Raw genomic sequence first — 11193 nt, forward strand, 5'->3', positions numbered from 1 at the left:
GTGACTCCTGGTTGATGCTGGACCTGTGAGTCCAGCAGCAGTCCGGATGTCCTCTGAAGCACAATGCGAAGCGTGCAGAGTCAAAAATCTGGTTTTGAAACCCTTAAATCCAACAGGATCCGATCCTTCATCTGGACCCGAACAGACAGAGAGAGCAGAAATCCAGACTCGGCCGGGAGCTGATGGAGAGACTCGGTCTCAGACCAGACGCCTCGGAGGACGGTGGAGCTGGCGTTCCGCCTCACACTGCGACACCGTTACCCATAAGTCACACACTGAGTCCCTCATGCTGCACTTCCTCTCGCATGCTTGCCCCTCCTGAGCAAACCCCTGGCATTTCTTCATGTTCTTTCTCAGGTTCTGAGTCTTGCTTGTGGTCGGACTTTCGACGGCGTTCTGTGGGCGACCCCTGCACGACCCTGAGCTCATTATCAGAGGAAGCTGAGGCTGAAGGCTTCCGGTCGATGCTCAGCAGTCTCCCAGCCGGGTTGTTCATCCAAATGGGTTACATCTATTGTTCTGTCATGCTCACTGTGCAGAGAAACTGATTTAATAAAGACTTTTTCTCCAAGCGAATTCAAACTTCTCACATTGAAACATTTGATTTAGTGGTGCTACTTGAGGACTGAAGGATTGTGGGGGCTGGATAATAACACCTCATGATACTCAACCTCAATGTGAGAGGGGCTGCTAAGTCAATAAAAAATTATTAAAAAAAATAGAGTGTTGTGTTGGTCAACCCACCATGTTCAGTAGAATCTTTTGTCATTGCAACTCGTGAAAAGTTTTAATTTTAAGAGAAAAGGGATTAGCTCGTAAAGTTATGGCTCCATCTTGAACTGAGTTATTTTGTTTTTCTGCAAGAAATCAGAACCAATAACAGGTCGAATGAAGCAAGTCAGGCTCATGTGTTTCTTTTAGAAATCCCTCATTATTCCCATAAACTGCAGAGAACCAGTCACACACTCTTGATACAGATCATTAGACTTTGCACAGTGAATGGTTTTTACAAATGAATGCATTCTGAGTAGCACCATGCACAGCATTCACAGGTCTGCATTGATTTCAAACGTCTTTCTGTGTCAGTGAAACGCCGGCAGGGTGACGATGTGAGAGTCTGAATGTCTTTGACACTGAAATCTCTTCAGCACCGCATTACAGAAATATGAGGGGAGGTGCAGGGACGAGCAATGAAAAACACCAACCTTGTCTGAAAATGTTTGTTAAAAACCTGAGAAAACATTGTTCAGGCTGACATCCTTCATACTGCTCCCTGCTCAAAAGCACACCAGCAGTAAACTGTTCATCCAGCTCTTCAGAAACTCGATAAAAGACCATAGAATCAGGGAAATGTCTCAGTGAAAGCATGCAGGGCCTTAGGTTGGAGAACACCGGGGCAGTTGGTTTAATACGGCGTGGAAAGTAGCATCTGCTGATACAGAAACACCTTCTCTGTGGCACAATCCTCATGATCTTTCTCATATTTAAAAACCCGGAAGCTATTAGCGTAGCGTAGCCATGCTACCAGCTGTGTCAAATGTTTGTCTTGCAAAAGAAAAAAAAAAGGTGGGGGGGATCTGAGAATTGGACACACCGGTGCAGTGTGTATATCCTTGTTTCCTGCTCGTTCCAGGAGGCCAGATGTTGGGAATATGCAAACCTGGTCATTATGGCATTGACATCTGGCCAAGTTACTGAGAAAACACCAAACAAGTGAGAGCATGTGATTTCAGCCATATGACACGACGACTGTTGAGCCAGTCCTGACAGTCAGTGTTCCACATCAGAGAAAGTGAGGAAGACTAACTGGCCGAGCAGGAGACTCTCCTCATGGACTCAGGCTGTTGTCGTCTTTACCTGAACAGACGGGAGCTCCACTGATCCCAGGAAAACACACGTCTTCATTATTCTGCCAGCGCCGAAACGCTGCCCACACGTCTCAGTCGTCTTGTTTTGCCACAGAAGCAGAAGCTTTAATGCCACGACTGACACGCCATGCATGTCCAAGTCAAGTCTCTCCACGGCGCTAATCTCCACTGTGATGTTCAACCCCTGGCTTTATTTACTTTGTCTGATAGCAGAGGCAGAGTTCTGGCTGGTATGTGGTAAAAACCATGTATATGGTAAACAGCAAGTAAACAGCTCCACTCTGATATTCACACAGGAGATTCCACAAGACGAACGTCCAATTCCTGAGTACCCTTCAAGGCCTGAAGGGGATTTATCAATTAACTAGCTGTGAGATGAAAAAAGCTAACATCCTCTACGATGTACGATGAAAGGAAGGTGATGTAAAATGTGCCTGATGCAACATTTGGTGCACGGTGCATCACAGAGGAACAGCTGAAACCAGGGTGCCTTGCAGCAATTACCCTTGCAAACATGAATTAGTCTTAGTTTTTGAAAGAGGATCCTCCAGAGAGGTGAGGCCTTGTGCTCATCATATTTAATGTATCACTGTAGACATCGCGGGAGAACTCTATTCAGACCCGGCAGGTTTTCATGTGAACCCCAGAGATGAAATGCTCGGTTTAATGTGATTCACTGAGCAACAATGGATGGATTCAAAGTGGACTTGGTTTCCCTGTAAGCTGGGATGCAAATTTCAAACTCTCTCTTTTCTTGAGTGATCATGAGGGAAGCTGTCAAATTCAGCATACGTAACAGGTAAAAATGGGTTACCAAGTAGCCGAAGTGACCCCAGTGGAAATGGGGCCCTTCATTTAAGGGTACTATTCATTTTGGGGTGCTTCGGACCCCAAAATGACCCAAAGTACCCCTAATTTCGGGGCACAATTGGTAATAATGGGCTGCTTGTTGCGATAAAATTCAATGGACTCTAGATGGACCTGTCATCAAATTTACAGGTTGGCCACACCCCTTGGAGTAAGTCACCTCCGCTGGACCTGCCCACTTCCATAAGGGCTACTATCCTTCACTTTGGGGCCTTTCCTGCCGAGACGACCCCGTTGGCCCCTGGGAGTGATGTCATGGCCCCGCCCCCTTCCGTAAGGCGCACCCTGGGTCATTTTGGGGCACTTTGTCCCAAACACTCCCGTTGGCCCCCGGGAGTTAAGTCATGGCCCCACCCACCGCAATAAGGGGCACCCTGGGTCACTTTGGGACACTTTTCCCCAAACGCTCCGAAACGACACGACGGGCCTGTGGGTGACTACTCTCGGCCCTCAAGAGCGTCTCGGAACCAAAAAAGTGCCCCTTTTGGCAATCGATGTCCAGCCGGCTGACTAGAGGGGGTTTAGCGTTCCAGGCACGGAATTCTGACAGCTGAGCGATCACGGCCCTGTCTTTGAGGGCCTTTACTTCCCGGTCCTTCCTTGCCTGGGTAACGTCGTTGAGTGCCCGCAAATGTTTCTCCAAATGGAGAACAACACAGCGGCAGAAGGCAAATGCCCCCTCCGATGAGAATCCGGTCGTTTCGTTCGTTGTGCGTTCATGTTTCGCCACACATTTGAGAAATTTCCCATTCAAGTGTACTCATCCCTTCTCTGCAATAGTAGCCCTCATTTACCGCCCCCTCCCCCCCCCAAACCGCAACCAGCATTTATTTCTGACATTCATGAGTTTGTAATCCCACTTTGCACAACATATTCTAACATTCTTGTTACCGGTGATCTTAACACCCACATGGACTCTCAAACTTGCCGACGAGCAGCTGATTTTAAACAGGTGTGGGACTGCCTCAATCTTCAACAGCTCGTAACAGGTCCCACTCACAGCAGGGGGCACACATTAGACCTCGTCATCACCGACTCCCTCCCACTCACAGACCTTCAGGTTTATGATATTGGTGTTTCTGATCACTCAGCTGTTACTTTCAGAGTCCCCAATACATCATTTCTCACTAAACCCAGGCACCAGATCACCTTCAGAAACAATAAAAGCATTGATTCCTCTTCCTTCCGTTCTCATCTGCAACAGCTTCCCCCTCTTCACTTTCAACTGTCAGTAACCTAATAGACTTCTACAATTCATCTCTCACCTCTATCCTGGACATTCATGCCCTGCTAAAAACACGGACAGTAACCTTCTCCTGCTCTGCTCCACGGTTCACAAATGAGCTGAGACTGATGGAGCGATCCGGCCGTCCTGGAGCTGCCTACAGAACATCTGGCCTGACGGTGCATCAGCTGGCTTACCGGGAACATTGCAGATCATATGCAGAAGCCCTCTCCAAGGCCAGGTCAGACCACTGCTCCGCCCTCATCAACAGTAGCCCAGGTAGCTCCAAACAACTCTTTTCCACAATCAGCCATATTCTCAAACTGCAAATCACTCCTTATCACAAGCACACAGATACAAACTGCAACCGGTTTCTTGACTGCTTCACCACAAAAATCGACGACATCCGATCCTCTCTCACCTTTAAACAGCTCCTCCATTGACACTCCTTCAACACCAATCACACAACAGTTATCACACTTCACGCCCTCAACGCAGCAGGGGGTCCAGGAATTCATCTGCAAATCCAAACCCTCCACCTGCCCCCTCCACCCTCTCCCGTCCCCTCTGCTCAAAGTTTACAATCAATCCATCAGCCATCTCATAACGAAAATCATAAATGACTCATTGGCAAAAGGAATCGTCCCACCCACACTCAAACCTGCCGTCATAAAACCTCTTCTCAAAAAACCCACATTAGACCCTGAGCCCCTGTCAAACTACAGACCAATCTCAAACTTTCCATTCATTTCCAAACTCCTAGAAAAAGTTGTTTCCTCCCAGCTACATCATCATCTCAAAAACAATAATCTCTATGAAAAATTTCAATCTGGTTTCCGTCCCTCCCACAGTACAGAGACTGCGCTCATCAGAGTTACAGATGACCTGATGATGGCCTCTGGTTCTGGTTCCACTTCCCTCCTCATCCTCCTCCACCTCTCTGCTGCGTTTGATACAGTCGACCACAACGTCCTCCTTCACCGTCTCCAGCATTACCTCGGTCTCACTGGTCCCGCCTCCACTGGTTTCACTCCTCCCTCACCGACAGGACGGAGTACGTGGCTCTGGGGAGGCAGAATCCAGGCCGCACACCGTCGCTTGTGGGGTCCCCCAGGGCTCCGTACTCGGTCCTTCCCTCTTTACCATATACATGCTTCCCCTGGTCGTGTCGTCAGCAGGCATGGGATTAACTTTTTTTTTTTTTTCCCCCTTGTCCTGTTCGGCAGCTGGGGCGTGCAATATTGTCTGATTGTAGCCTTTTACTATCTGAACAGATTTTAATGTTAGCAGCAGGACGAGACTGAATCTCCTCCTGCTGCTGCCTTTATTTAAAGCTGGCATCCGGCATGGCTGAGGACAGGACCGGGACGGAGACGCTCAGAGAGCGAGAGACAGAAAGAGAGAGAGATAAAGAGAGGGAGAGGGGGCGGGGGCACAACCTATGTACAAATTCACAATACAAAACAGTGTTGTCGACGCACCACACGCAACCTAGAACAATCCCAAACCCCAATCTAGACAACACCAAAACAGAGCCGACATGCAACACAAGAACTGACAGAACCATACATATATATATATATATATATATATATATATATATATATATATATATATATATATATATATATATATAATTTTTTTTCCCCTTTTTTTTTTTTTTCCCTGACGAACCATAGTAGTGAACAGACCAGGCCACAAAAGTAAAAGGAGGTGTAGGGAAGGAAGGAAATGCAAGGATACCACAAACAAAACAGCGGTCATCACAGAGCCTGGATCCAAGCTGCTCCCCCAGGCAGACGCCCCCGCTCCGGTTCAGAAATGGGGCAGAGGAAAGCCCCGGCCGGGGACCCCGGCGGTCCCGGGGCCCGGCCCCCCCGGGAGATCCAGCCCATACAGGCGGCTACCCACCCCAGGCCAGTACCCCCCCCAGCGCTCCGGCCACGCACCCTGAGATCCAGGGCATCCCCCCCCCCCCCCCCCACCCTGTCCTCTCCCACCTCGCTCCCCCCATGGGATTAACGTGCATTGCTATGCTGACGACACACAACTCTACATCAAAATTTCGTCCAACAGCCCTCCTGCCCCCTCTGTCCCCCCACCACCACCCCACCCCAGCTCCTGCCTGGAGGATATAGGGGTGTGGATAAGTCAAGACTTCCTGCAGCTTAATGGCTCAAAAACAGAAGCCATTCAAACCGGTCCTCCTCATCAACTCCGCTCCTCTCCTCTCACCTCTGTTTCATTCCTTGGTCTCTCCATCCCCCTCTCTCCCTCTGTTACAAACCTTTGTGTCCAGTTTGACCCCCACCTCTCTTTTGACAATCATGTCACCTCCATTTGCAAAACCTCTTTCTTCCACCTCCGTAACATTTCCAGACTGCGTTCCTCCCTCTCCCTCCCTGCTGCAGAGAAGCTTGTCCACGCCTTTGTTTCCTCCAGGCTGGACGACTGGAACGCCTCCTCATCGGGATCTCTGGCAGGAGCCTCCAGAAGCTCCAGTATGTACAGAACAGCGCTGCCAGAGTCCTGATGAGGGGCGGAAACATGAGCACATCACTCCCATTCTTCACACTCTCCACTGGCTTCCCATTCAGGCCCGTATAGAGAACAAGATCCTCCTGCCCCCCCATCACTGTCTGCACGGTGCGGCCCCCACCTCACTACTGAACTGCTCACACCACACACCTCCACCTGGACCCGGTCAGGCCAACTGCACCGTCCGGTCCAGCCCAGGACACGGCTCAAAACCATGGGGGACCGGGCCTTTGAAGCTGCAGCTCCCCATCTGTGGAACGCTCTCCCAGACCTCCTCAGGGCCCCTCAGACGGTGGGCGCTTTTAAAAAAGGACTGAAGACCTTCCTTTTTAGAAAGGCACACCAGGGCTAATGTTGCTTTTAAAGTATGCTGTATTGTAATGTTTTTAACCCTGTGCTTGTTTTAACCTTGTGCCGGTTGTAGCACTTTGAGATTTGGCTTCAAATGTAAAGTGCGTTACAAATAAAACCTATTATTATTAAAATAAATTAATATTGATGTTAAAACAGCTAATATGATAATTAATTAAAAAAGAAGACTGTACATTTATGTTTGATTTGAAGTGATAAGTACACAGGCTATTAGAAAACTGGCATTTTACATTGTATTAGAGAGAATAGTAATGGCAATTAAGTTCATTTAAATGTTTGGTAAGGTTTCCTATATGCATGTTTAAAAGAGAACGATTTTTACTTAATTTACTAATCAATCAATCAATCAGTTTTATTTTTGTATAGCCCAGTATCACAACAACAGTTGCCTCAGTGGCTTCAAGATGTTACATTGGTTGGTAAAATAAAAACAGTGAATAAGCATCATGTTAATATGTCAAATTCACAGTAAAGAGACAAAACGAAGCAACCACCGCCTTAGACCCTCACATCCGGCAAGAAAAAACTCCAAAAACCCAGTGGGAAAAGAAGAAATCTTGGGGAGAACCACAGTATGGAGGGATCCCTCTCCCAGGGACGGACAGCTTTGGCAACAGCTAGCATGAGACAATAAGAAGTAAAGCCTAGGACTATGTTGAGGACAGTCCGTTGGACGGTCCAGCACAAGAACCACGGATCCCAGAAGTAGAACCGAAGCCAGTCCGCGGGCAGGACCGACAGGAGTGTCCTCCCGGTCCGGACGGAGCTTGTTCGTAGGCCCTCGTAATAGTGGAGTCAGCAACTGAAGCTGGAGAAGACTCCCCCTCGAAGGGGGGGACAGCAGGTGAAAAGCAATGAAGGGACTAAAGGGAATAACATTCAGACATTAGAGGACAGGGCTCAGTGCACCGTACTTCCTCATCCTTTACTTCCCTACTTAGGTCTTCAGCCACCTTCCTGTGGGCCTTGCGAGGACCAAAAACTCCAGGCTTTATCTTCACCTGGTATCCAGGTGTTGTGGATTTGGTCATCCTTCTGAAGTCAATGTGAGAAGTGTGTAACTGTTTTTTAAACCGTTATTTTTCTACTGCTGATTTATTCAATGATTCATGTTTGGTTCTCATCCTGGTATGCCCTGTAGATATGTGAAGAGTTCAAGAGGATAACAACAGCCTTGAATCGACCTTTCTGGCCAAACTGGACCAGTGCACCCCAAAATCGATGGCCTTGACCCAATCAAAAGGAGGAGCTGCAGGCCTGAAGATAAGACACATTAAGGACATGCTCCTTGAGGTATACGCAACTTTGTTACAAATAGACCTTTATTTTAGATATGTGTCTGCTAACTGTGATTTTGGGTGGGGCTTGCATCTTATTTTGTTTTTTTTTATCTGTTCTTTCTATGAACCAGGACAACATGGTTGAAAAGCAGAGAGAAATTTCCATTTGCTGCCTCACAGTCTATCTTGGAGAGAAGGAGGAGGACCTTTTCAAACAGTATTGCGAAAGTACTTGAGAACACTTGTTTTGAATCCTGTTTGAGTTGCTTGTGTAGCGGGTCCTGGCTCGGTGTCCAGTGGCAGATATAATAACATATGTTTTTGTGTTGGCACAGTGCTTTATTCATTAGAGTGTAGCTCTTCTGGCGTCCCGGGTCGATTCGGGGCGCCTTCCCTCAAAATGAAGAGAAAGTGCCCCAAACTGAAGGGGGGCGATGCCAGGAAGGTAGTCCCTTCTGAAACGCGGTACCCGAGGTCTGCCTCCCGGCGGCCGGCCGGGAGAACACGGTGCCCCAAAATGAAAATCGTGCCTTTCCTTCGAAGAAGGCCTCGCTGTCCTAATTGATCCGTGTTAGATCGACTCCAACACAGAGACAAAAAGTATAAACTGTTTCCTTCAGTCTTGAGCCGCCAGTCTACAGAGACGCAGTGACGAACGACGCCTCGTCTGGTCAGGACAGTCCTGCTCTCTGTTTCCAGGGGCTCTGCTGGCGGCGCTGCCCGGCTGCCACAGCGGCTCGGACCTGGCCTCCTGCTGCCTGCTCCCAGTGTGTGGGGCGATGGAACACGACACACTGGCTCAGGAAGGTGAATCAGTTCTGTGGATCGTCGCCCTCAGCCATTCCGATGGGGCATCATGTCATATGTTAGACTGCCGGCCATCCAGCGGGCACAGCCAACGGTGGTGGTTTAGGTGGCTTCATTGTCTTCCTTCTCTCCATTGCCTCCACGGTGCAGTGATGGTGGAGTTCGTTCTCAGATCGCTCTGTCCAGGCCACAGTAGCGCCAGCTGAGAAATGTTGAATGAACCTACTTCACAGACGAAAGCCAAGAACTCAGTGACAAGGAAGATGTATTTCACCATGGTCAGTGGAAATGAAGCCGGTAGGTGTTAAAGAAACCATTGAGTTTTGGATAGTGAGATTTAAAAAATATTGTTGGGGGAAAATCTTGGCATTTTACAACAGCAGTTTGGATTATAAAGGTACTGAGCGGCAGTTTCGCACCGGGATTTTTCACAAGCAAACTGCACAACGCTGCAAGAAAGAGTTTGATGTCCAAGAATGCAGCCCTGATTACATGGTATTTATATTACATTGCAAAATGTTATAATAGATCAAATGTGCTGAACATTTCCTGAAGAGCTTTGCAGAGCCACAGCGCCTCCTCTGGACAGCTGAGGGACTCTGAGCTCCGGCACTGTGCCACCAGACCCATGACAGCAGGTGACTTATTTATTTACCATAGATACAAAAAGGTTTGTGCAGCAAATGGTCTTTACATTCCTTACTCTGTAGTCTTGGCAGGTGGGAATTACATCCCATTAACTCAAAAGCAAATGTCTCCAATGAAGTGAGTGGAAAGTCTTGGAGGAGGCGGGATCCTGGAGGCTGACTTCCTGGACACTTTCCACAAACCTGAGGATCGAGGTCTGACTTGATGATAAATCCCATCAGTGAACCAGGAGGAAGTGTGTGGACTGACGTTACTTTAAGAACAAAAACGAACTACTAACAACACGCCACTGGACTGAGCTGTACTAAAAAAGACTGTCCTCCACAGAAAACGTTTTAACATCAAGCGCCTCCTCGTGGCCACGGAAATAATGCCACCACAATATCGACTGATGGAGGTTTTTTTTTCCTTTCTCTGCATTCTCTGCATTGAGTAATGGCTCCAGTTTGATTTTCAAAACACAACAAAATCTTGGAAATAGATTCTGAAACAGACAAACGATGTGCCACAAATTTCTGTCCTGTAATTTACACAATGTGTGTATACTACTCTTTATCTTCACAGTTTCCACTCGGTTTATGGGTGTGAGCTGCAGTTTTTATTCCTTTCTACAGAGATGACACTCTGCTGGTTGCTACGCTGGTTGCTAAGGATGGGTTGCTATGCTGGTTGCTAAGGACTCTGACCCATGAACCGGAAGGAAGCTGATGTGTGTCACGGACTGGATTTTTTTTTTCTTTAACGGACGGAGTTTTGCTCTTTAACTAATAATTGTCCACTAATACTCTTCTGTGCATTAAATAACTTCTGTATTTTTTCCAAATAATATTTATTTATTATTTGTTTTTCATTCAAGGTATTCATACTGCTGGAACAATTTTGTTCCTCTTCTATTGTAAATCAATCAATCAATCTGTCTGCCTGTCTGTATTTATATCACAAAATGTAGATCATAACTTTTCAAATGTTTTAATTGTATTGCTGAAGATTATGAGGTACTGATGTAACAACAAATAAAACAAATGATGATAAATCATTATTCTAATAAATCACAAATTAAGACCTCTGTGCTCATTTAAGTTGGAGGACTTGTTAAAAAAAAAAAAAAAGAATCAAAAATCCTTGCATGACAGTAGCAGGCTGCTGTATTAATAGCAAACACACATTTCACCTCGTCACTGTATTTTGGCAGAACCTAGTTAACAGTGTGTTTCATGAGTGCTCCATGCAGGATCGAACCCAGCGCCCCACACTGGTGCTGGTATCACTGCATCCTTCAAACAAACCTAAAGAGCTTGTTTGTGAAATCTATAAAAGTTCATGACCTGGGAAGTGATGGTGCACACAGCCATCCCAGGAACAGCAGTGGTGGTCTCCTCAGCGCCCCCATGTGGCCAAGGGCAGTAATCACAGAAACGCGACGCTGTGCCAGGCAGCCTGGGGACCAGAGGGAACTAATGACAGTGTTTCACCTCGACATGCAAAACACCTTCAAATGAGTCCTTCTGTGAATATCATCCAGTTTGAGAAGCGGCGCAGTGCAGAGCGCCGTAGCTACACCTGTCACATCAATCATCCAGACATGCCC

This window comes from Salarias fasciatus, chromosome 2 (assembly GCF_902148845.1).
Source record: "Salarias fasciatus chromosome 2, fSalaFa1.1, whole genome shotgun sequence".
Taxonomy (NCBI): Eukaryota; Metazoa; Chordata; class Actinopteri; order Blenniiformes; family Blenniidae; genus Salarias; species Salarias fasciatus.